The 10,898-nt window shown below is 34.9% G+C and overlaps 1 long non-coding RNA gene across 2 annotated transcripts in view; it reads right to left on the reverse strand.

Annotated features, from left to right (window-relative positions):
* Positions 1-10,898, reverse strand: part of LOC119630301 (uncharacterized) — a 69,684-nt gene that overhangs the window by 17,348 nt on the left and 41,438 nt on the right. The gene's annotated exons all lie outside the window — the stretch shown is intronic.

Here is a 10,898-nt window from a genome sequence, read left to right on the forward strand (position 1 = left end):
TTATATTTTGCGTTATTCATATTCTGTGGTGATAATTTATTGTGGATGGAGGCTAGGCTAGTGCGGGAGACATAAACGGTACTCGTTCAATGTTTGACTGCTCTTTGTTTAAGAGCATTGAATACTGACTTGGAAGATAAAATGGTAAATGACAAATTCTAATTAAAAAATCTATACTATTAATACTAAAAGGAATGAAATAAAAGCAACCAACTAATTAAAAAAAACAATTTTCATTGTCGAATCAAAACTTTATCACAAAACTCTTTACGTCACATCGTAAACTCCAGCTTTGACACTTTTTTATTGCGTTGATGGTTGGACGAGCTCACGGCCCATCTGGTGTTAAGTGGTTACTTTGAGATCTAAGGTCTCAGCTTTTACAGTAGACTGCTTTACGGCAGAAACAGGCAGGGTGGTGGTACCTACGCGCACGGACTCACAAGACGTCCTAACACCAGTAAATCACCTCTTTAGTGTTATTGGAAAAGATTTCTTTCGATAAGCAGTACTGCTTTGTATAACTTTAACTTTTGTTATATTTCCGCACGGTTTTAGTGTATAACTAGCTGACCCGGCAGACTTCGTAGTGTCTCAATCGATAAATGAGTCGTCTATTATCAAAGGTGGCAATCTGTGCATTTGGACAAAAAAATGTTATTGATATGTCAATACAGATTGATTTGAATATAATCGTCTCCTTCAAAGAATACGGTTCAAAACCTGCATTAAATAAAGGTTAATAGTTAACCTGTTATTTATCTAAGATGTCGTTCCGAAGAGTTTTGTGACTGCCAATGGAATACTAAGTCATAAAATAAACTTAAAACAAATAAAAGGAATCCGTTCGACGGGGGACACATCAAAGGAAAAACAAAATTTTATTTTTATTTAATTCCGGGAGTTTTCATATTTATTTACCTTTTAAACCTTATCTGGACTTCCACAAATAATTCAAGACCAAAATTAGCCAAATCGGTCCAGCCGTTCTCGAGTTTTAGCAAGACTAACGAACAGCAATTCATTTATATATATAGGTATATAGATAAATAAATGCTGCTTACAACATTCGGTCACGCAACAATCCGGCTCCCACCTATAAATAAGGGCTGCAAAATTTTGTTTAAAGAAGGGAAGGTTCGAAAACAAGTTCAGCCACGCGTAAACATTTGCTCCCGAACTTTATTGATGTTGGTCACCGCGGCATAACTACAGCGACGCACGACGAGCGCCCCACTTTAATACAATTTACGAATTTCCACTTCGTTGGCTGCGATACTTTGATGTTTTCTTTGCAGTCTCTTCGGCTCAAGACATCGGACGTATTAGCTACTTTATAACATGCCAGTGACACCGGGCCGCGTCCGCTGTCATTGTCTGACGCACATTATTGAAGTCACATAAGTACTTTTTGTCATTTGTCGATTGTACGATGTATTAAAACCTTCCCAGGTATCCCAAAAATAGCTGCATTAGTTGCAAATCAATCGGATAAACATCACTTCGACGTAAAACACGAACAAATAAACAAAAACACATATTATGTTCGTTATAATGAAATAGTAGAAAAGAAGCAAATCCTTTGCCATTACATAATAACAAAGAACCTAAAATAAACTATACTGTTTTTAAATTGCATATCACAGAAAAGAAAGAATATGAGCATGACGCTCTAACAAGAGCGAAAAATAAAGATGAATGGTATTAAGTGATAGATAGCGTACGAAATTCAAAAGACGATAGTTGACAGAGTGATAATTATATAGCATAAGGGCTAAAATATAGCATAAGGGCTAAAATATAGCATAAGATATATAACATAAGGGCTAAAAAATAAGCTACTATATTTTGGGCAAACGAACTTTAAAGCAAATAAAATCAGCTAAAACATTATTTTAATCTACATTATTGCATATAAACTTAAAGACGCCGAATTACTTAACAATAAGATTAAAAGGTAAATAACGTCAAAACTATTCACAAAACTAATTCAAATTGAAACCATTATAATTTAATTGAAAGCAAACATAAATTATAATCCGAATCGAAAACCTCCTCTATAAAAGATACATCATTTTTGTTTACGCAATAATTAGGTGAGAAATGTAACAAAGACATTACGTTTTATTAACATGAAAAAAAAATCATGTTTCAAACTAGGAAAAGACAACGAAGTTCCATAATACTGGATTTATACTGGTTCCATAATACATTTTTTGCAATTCGAACTCATTTTGTAAAAAGGAAAAGAACTTGAGTACACTTTTTTTAGATACAAACAATATACTAATTGGATTATATTTTATGAATCATGCGGAATATTTTAATGCAATTGTTGAGTATTTGGATTCCTAACGGCGCACTGTCTGTTGGGTATGCATGCAAATAGCACGTCTAGGGGACACGGATAACTACATGCAATGAATGCAAATGCTTTAAGATCTCAACGCGAATTCCATGTTATTACTGTCCAAATTATTATAACGAATAAAATTGGGTCTAACTTTGGTCTACTTTTTGATTATATTCTCTCATGATATGTTTTCCTTATTTTGGTAAAAGAAATAGAGCCGCATAACATAACTATACCTAACCTTTATAAAAAATCAGTCGTAGGGAAATGGATAATTCCTGCATTCGCAAAAAATAATAATACATAGCGCATTTCTAAAACCATTTAGTAAAACAGAAAAGGATAAGAAAAGAAATCATTAAACGTTTTCCATAAAGGATAAAAGCAAGAATTTTTGACGACAGGTGAAACTGGCAACTTGCAAAGGGAAAACCGTGCGAGTCTAATTCTGCACGGGCGGGCTACCTTCATTTACGAGGTATTGTGTCTGCAGGATTATTGCCCCCTTTTACTCTGAGATGTATTAAGGAAAAAAGGGGTCTTGACCCACGCGACATAATAACAAAAAAAATTATTGAGCACTCGTCAATTATTTTCTATGCCAGTTTGGCGAAATTGCCACTCTTTTTGCTTATGCAAACCAATTCAATTTTACAAATCTGTTACGAAAATAAGGTAGACAAAATTACTATTATATCTCAGAGCTTTTAACTAAACATACATTTTATGTTTATATAATTTTAGAGCCGCAGGTGGCTTAAAAAAAGAGCGATGTCTGAGATTTTTCATATCGGGGTTAAGGTTGTCCCGCCTGAACCAAAATATTTTGACGTCTGTGTATTCTGAAAGCTCAAGAAGTTTGACGAAATGCTGTTTACATTTGTATCTCCAAATATCAAAATGTTAAAAATGGATATATTTCTAAATCCATCCCTGTAACCCCTCAATATCCACTGAGCCCCTCTTCTGTAATGAGTGGAATTATGACTTTTTTGTGCACAAATTACTCTTAAGCCGAGGAAAGAAGCGTATATTTAAGTACAACAAAGACCCTACCTACAAGTCATTGTGAAGTTTACTGATAAAATATGTAGGTAGGTACGCATTTTCTTGAGATTGTTACGATAAGATGCTCATAATAAGTTGTATCTAGCATTTGAAAACTGAGCTAGATAAGATGTTTTTTTCTTGCTTACTCCTTTGTTGTTTATTTCTTTTGCCTAGTATAGTGAACAAAATACCCCCCTTCACTGCTACTCCACATTTTGGTTATTTTAAAATTTATATTTCCCTTTTAAAGTAAAATTTAGATGTAAGGCATTTGTTGAAGCTTACTTTTACTTGATTATATTATTATTACTTATTGATTGAACTATTATCATAATTCTGTTTAATTATTTTTCCCCCGAGATCTGACTTACTATTATTTGGTTTCTTTTACAATTTTATTTCATATTTTATACTTAAAAAATATCTTTAAAGCTATTTTAAATTCTATTCTGTTTAAGTTACGTTTAATTTATTCTTGCGCACTTGCTAAATCTCTTTGTGACATTTTTCTTGTTATCTTATTATTTTATCTTTATCTACCTACATAGTATTTCTTGAGCGATTTCCCATTTGAGGTCAAAACCATAATAAGAATAATAACAAACATAATTTTTCAAAATTAAAAAAGAAGCGTTCATATTTTTGCATACTTTCAGACATTACCGGTGCTAACTCAGCAACTAAATTGAATTTCAAAATTTTAGTGACACGCCTCAGATAACTACTGGTTTACTGACAAAAATGTATAAAGGAAAAAAATCGGAGAAATATTTTAGGTCATACCTTTCTGTACGTGAGATTTTCTGATACAATAATTTTCATTAAAAGAAAAGGATTTATGATGAATTTTGATAAAGAAAATCTGTTTTCAAACACAGTGAAATAGCTTGTAACTTATCATATTTCAACAGCTACGTTTAGAAATCCCTGTATTCTTCCAGACTAAATAAGACACAGGAAAACAGATAATTTGTTGAAAGAGCCCTTTTAAGTGACATTATTAATTGAGAAAATTTAGTACCAATTAACTTTGAAAAGGTTTGTTATCTACATCATAAAATCAAGTTGAATTGAAACTCGAAACAGAAATAGGAAATCGGATTAATTCCACATCAAAATCTAATAAATTAAATTACTGAATAATAGCTGAGTACATTTTATCCGCCATTTCATCGCGAGGGGAAGACCGGCAGATCTCCAAGTTACTCGACAAAAACTTTGTCATTTTCTTTCATGCAAAATTACATTCGTAAAAGTCCTCTCACGCATAGGAACATTTTTGAGTTAGGTTTTTCGACGGCGACGTAACGTAAACGTGACGATTTAGATGGAAAACAAGCTCGCTTATCTGATGCTACTTGCGCCTGTCTTAACTTTTGCAGTTAAACTGAACTGTTGGTATTTCTATAAACTTATTAATTATCTAAGCAACTTTAAGTTACAATTTTCTTTATTCGCTATACTTTGGATTATTCAAATATAAATCGGATTTGTTCTTAGCATATTTAGGGAATGCATTTGTTCGCATGAAAAGCTTGTCTTTCGCGTGGTATCCTTTTTTATTTTTTTTATTGCTTGAATGGGTGGACGAGCTCACGGCCCACCTTATGTTGAGTGGTTACCAGAGCCCAACATCTACAACGTAAATGCCATTTGAAAAGTACATACAATAATTGCAATTCAAGCTTGTAACAGTACAACGGCTGCCCCGCCCTTCAAGTCGAAACGTATACTGCTTCACGGTAGAAATAGGCAGGGTGGTGATACCTACCCGTGCGGACTCACAAGACGTCCTACCACCAGTACCATCCTTTTACCATCCGTTTGCCTTACCGTTCTTTTGCTACAACTGGGTTTTTTTATCGTTGTTGCACGATCCCTGTAGTAGCACCACGATTAATAGAGTCACCGGTTTACGTAACTGTTAGTGCGGAAGAGTATGAGCTTGGGTGTATAGCCACAATTTTCTTAAGTTTTACGTAGTGTAATACATTTTTCGTATGATAATTATAAATCATATTCAATTAAAGAGTCAATAAATGTTTTATTTACTAATAACGAGAAACAAAATTAAGTTGTATTTATCAAATTTCCAGGACTAAATCAATAAAGCTAGGTGCTATATGCATGGTTTCAGTAAATGTTGAATTTATTTTAATCCATACTAATACAAATGCGTTAGTGACGTTGTTTGTTATTTTATTATAATTTCTTAATCTTATGTTAGCTTCTGAACATTATCAAGGAGACCGCGAAAATAAATCTTAAATAAAAAGAATAACTAATACCGTGTAAAAGTATAGAAATCAGATACATAAATTGACAGATAAACACATTGATTGGACCTAACTTTGTTGAATAATAAATGTCTGATACTTGTGTACTTAATTCTTACTACATATTTCTGGCACGTCACTCGTGTGTATTGCCTTTCTTGTCACACCTAACCATCTTGCGTTTGATCCAATCTCTTCCATCTCACTCACTCATTCACTCAATCAATATTTGAGAAGTCTCGTATCGTATCGTCAGATTATGAACCGACCTTTAAGCTCCGCATCACATTGAGCGGTGAGAATATTAAAAAACTTTCGGTCGGCCAAGTTGGATTGTCTTTTTTCAAAGACTGTTTACTCCTAGGGATCAGGGTTTTTATTTAGTTTTTGTTCCCAAGACTTCGCAAGCGGAGGCCCGTGACCCAAATCCCGATAACACGTGTTGATATTTTGTATTTTTTCGTATTTTTATACGCTTTTATTAGCTTCAGACGAATGTATGTTTGTAACGGAATCTTTGAACATGATTTTGACCCCCTTCAAAACGTCGAATTAACTCGAAATTAGGCATACTTATTAAAAGCCGATGACAATTCAATATTTAAAAAACAGATTAGTAGAAGGGTTATTTTGATAATATCCTGAAAAGCAACCCACGCTTTTTTTACAATAAAATAATTTTTTCATACACTATTTTTAATTCAAATTTATTAAAATTTATTTTCTATTTTTTAGTTGGATTTTCTATAAAAGGGTATTTTTTTAGTTTTTTGAAACTGTTATTTATTTAGAATAAAATCTACCTTCATATTAGATTATTTCAGTGTTAATTAGTACACAACCCATTAATGACAGTGAAAGTAATGATGGTACTCATGCCCATAATAATACATCTTCTAATAGTAAATCTTAATTAAGGATATTCGACTGGTATACACATAAAAAAAACTACAGTATCTGCAGCTGGGTTATGAAGTCATGACGTGCTGTAAGAACAAAAAGTACAATGAGTTGACGCTTGTGATGGACCGTCAAAGCTTGATATGAGATGAGACGATTATTTCAGATGGTTTGGATTGAGCTATGGGAAATTCGATTTGAATAGAGCCAAGGTTGCATTGTTGTCTATAGTAAATAACTAGTTTATTGGAACGAAAAAGATAAAATCTTCCACGGGCTGGATGTTTTGCTCGATAAAGCAACTTTTTTCCTACCTAAGCTGATGATAGTATTGAGAGGCTAGTTCAGCGTAACCTTAACTAGTAGGTGAGCTCACGGGGCTCGAACCTGACGATGTTGCTAACACGAACCCTAGCAAGAGTCGTAAGTCGTCGAGAAACGCGACCTACTGAGAAGATCCGACGATGAAGCAACAGTTAGAATTTTTCTTAATCAAGATGTGTATGAAAATTCCATTGGTGCGATTTAGGATTTAATTATTTTCTGTCATAGCTACAACGCGATTATGTTTTCAAGGTGTGTGGCGCATTTACGTTGTAGATGTCTATGGGCTCCAGTAACCACTTAACATCAGGTGGGCTGTGAGCACGTCCACACAACTAAGCAATAAAAAAAAATAATATATGTTTTATGTTTATTATTGCTCTTATAGATAGACGGGCATATAATCCACCTGATGGTGAGTAGTTACCATCGCCCATGGACGTCAGCAATGCCAGGGGCACAGCGAAGCTGCCCACCGTTAACATGCGATCATCTTGTAGTTAATCAATAGAAACTAACTAAAATACGTGTTCCAAATACAAATTTAAAGCGGAAACGGAATTTCGTGTTAATCGACCGCATTCTGCTTAGTAAACGGCGCTAATGTTGACTCAGCGATGCGATCCGTTGGAGAGCAGACGCTTTTGTGGGAACGCTTTGAAAACATTTTTGATTCGTTTCTGTTTTTAGTGAAATACACGTTTCGTATGAATGTTGTTGTTATTTTAGGTGGCGCATTACGTAAGGAATTGCTTTAAGGTTTATGAGCGACTTTTGAACATTTCATAGGAAAATCAAGAAATATTATGTAATATAATGAAAAGGTTTTATAAAAAAAAAAAAGTATTGGTTGTTGTGGAATTTGAAATAGCACCGATTTTATTAGTTCTTTAAAAGATAATTTAACGGGCTATGTTTGCGACTGCAACGCTCTTATTCTGTCCAACTCACGAAACGCATTGATAAACGCGCATTTTCTACAATTCAAATATCACTTTCTAGGTTTTTTTTTTTTTCATCATTCGTGAACATTTGTTGAGTACGTATTTCATTAGAAAAATTGGTACCCGCCTGCGGGATTCGAACACCGGTGCATCGCTCAACACGAATGCACCGGACGTCTTATCCGTTAGGCCACGACGACTTCAAACAAAAACAAAACAAACAAAAATGGAAAACAAATAGGAACAAACAAAAAAAAATTCAGGTTCGACGCAAGTACATTTGTATTAATTAATTTAAAAAAGAAATACATTTGTTACGACTTCAGAACCACCGGCCTCACAATGTCAATGAAAATTCAGTTCAGACCAGATTCAGAAACCTTTGTAATAAGTTTCTTTCAGTTTTATCATGATGATATCTAATGAAAAATAAAAGTATTCTAAACATACAGCATCGTATTTAGATTAGTATTTTGTATTCAATAGAATTCATCCGCCTTCCAGTTACATATAAAGTTCTGATAGTTTCGAGCCAATAGTTGCAGTTTAGTCTTCTAGTATGCTTAGAGCGAGTTTTTTAACGTTCTCGATAGCGTAAAAGTTAACTCAAATATGTATGCAGTTGGAACAAAGCCCCAAGCGGCAAACGTTGGCAAACGTTAAAAAAACTCGCACTAAGCACATAGATGAACGAATTCACGGCCTACACAGTGATAGCGGGCTACTGCAAAAACAATGATTCTAAGGGACTCACAACACGTCCTACCAGAAGTATATGTGCTTATGGAACCTTAATAATTTCCTACATAATTACTGATCGTAAGGCGTCTTGTGAGTCCGTACGGGTAGGTACCACCACCTTGCCTATTTCTGCCGTAAAGCAGTAATGCATTTCGGCTGGGTGGATGAAGTAATTGTACTGTTAAACTGAGACTTTAAACTCATGTTTTGAGGTGGGTGACGGCATTGATTGCTATGGGGTCTGGTAACTACCTAACTTCAGGTGGATTGTGAGTTCGTCCACCTATCTACGCAATAAAAAATAATAATGATATCCGACCTTTTGGATTCGATATCAATGGTTAGTATAACCGTTGTTCCATCGACGTATTAATTTTCAGGACTTTTTTGCGGGAACGTGAGGAGTCAAGTTGTGTGATTTGTTTTATTTTATCTATTTACTGTTTCTTCAGGTTTAAATGAGTAATAACGGTGGTTTATTGACTGTTTAATATCTGTGAAAGTGCACAAATATGGGAAAGTGAAACAAAGCTGCTGGACGTAACTTATCCGGATCCTCCAAAAAGTCCACTGAAAAAATCTCTGTAAATGACCACCATTTTACTGAGTTTTTTTTTTTGAGATTATATTTCATTCGATATTATCTCATCTCATTTCATTTAATTTCATCCCAGTTGATTAATGTTTCAAATTAATCATCTTCATTTCCATTCACTCCATATTATCATTTTTCATAAAATTAAGAATATAAATTAAAATAAGACATGACTTAAAGGTTACCAGGTCATAGTATCCCTTTAAAAAAAATTTAATTTTCAATTCCTCTACAGTAATATATTAGTCGACAAAAACAATCGATGCCAATTCGCACGTAGGGCTTAACGCCAAACATTAACATTAATTACTTTTAAAACCTGGAAGAGTACTGAAATCCACTCGCCGCAATTTGAATTGAAATTGGCAAACGGCGGAGTGCCCGCGGATCCCATTATGGTGATATAGAAGCACTGGATCAGACAAAACTTTTTTCAGATGATCTATTTTTGTTATCAAGTCACTAAAAATCTTTATAACATAATTGTATTTTATACGTCATTTTTTTTATGTATATGCTATTTAAGCGCCTGTGATTTATTGAACACTCCGGTTAACGAGCTCATGGTTACCTTGATGTTAAGCTATTACCGGGATCCAAAAGCGGTTATTTTTATTGCTTAAATTGGTGGATATGGCCCACCAGGTTTTAAATGGTTACCGGTAAATGCCGCCACCTACCTTGAGATATGATTTCTAAGGTCTCAGTATTTATAGTACAACTACCCCACCCTCCAAACCAAAACGCCTTATTGTTACACAGCAGAAATAGACAGGGCGGTGGTACCTACCCGTGTGGACTCACAAGACGTCCTACCACTTGAGACTTTAGAACTTATATCTCAAGGTGGGTGGCCCATTTACGTTGTAGAAGTCTATGGGCTCCAGTAACCACTTAACACCAGGTGGGATGTGAGCTTGATGTTGAGCGAAATGTCTTTTAAACAAGTCCTTCAATCCTCGATACAATGTACCTGTGCCATTTCCATTGATTATATTTCGACAATGGTACCGCCGGTGATCGATGTCCGCAAATTAGCTGCGACAGGCTGCGTTCCGGCGCGCCGCCGAGACCACGAGGTGATTATTCACGCTAAACTTTTAAAAGGATCTCTTATATGTAATTATACATTTGTGTTTCTGCGCTTTAGAGGCGGAATTCAGACTTCGATCATTGCGAAAAGTATGTGCGTTGAAAAAGAATCGTTTGGGATACATTTTTTTTTTATTTTCATTACTTAGATGGGTGGACAAGCTCTCAGTCCACCTGGTGTTAAAAGGTTACTGGAGCCCATAGACATCTACAAGGTAAATGCGCCACCCACCTTCAGATAAGTTCTAAGGTCTTAGTATAGTTCAACGGCTGCCCAACCCTTCAAACCGAAACGCATTACTGCTTTACGGCAGAAATAGGCAGGGTGGTGGTACCTACCCGTGCGGACTCACAAGATGTCCTACCACCAGTGATTAAATATTAAGCACGTAAACTTTCTTGGATGCCTGTATCGGATTTGGCTGGGCCGAGGCTGAAAAGGAGGTTGATACCAATTAATTTTTTTAAATATTCCGTCACATATTTAACGTCAACAATGACTTCCAAATTCAAATACTCAAAAACTTTATTGCTTCTTCCCTGGTGATACCATTTTGTGAAATTCGTTAAGTAAAATCCACAGTCGTCCATGTCTGTTGCAAATCACCGTGTTATATATTATT

The sequence above is a fragment of the Bombyx mori genome, chromosome 23 (genome assembly GCF_030269925.1).
Source record: "Bombyx mori chromosome 23, ASM3026992v2".
NCBI classification, from domain to species: Eukaryota; Metazoa; Arthropoda; class Insecta; order Lepidoptera; family Bombycidae; genus Bombyx; species Bombyx mori.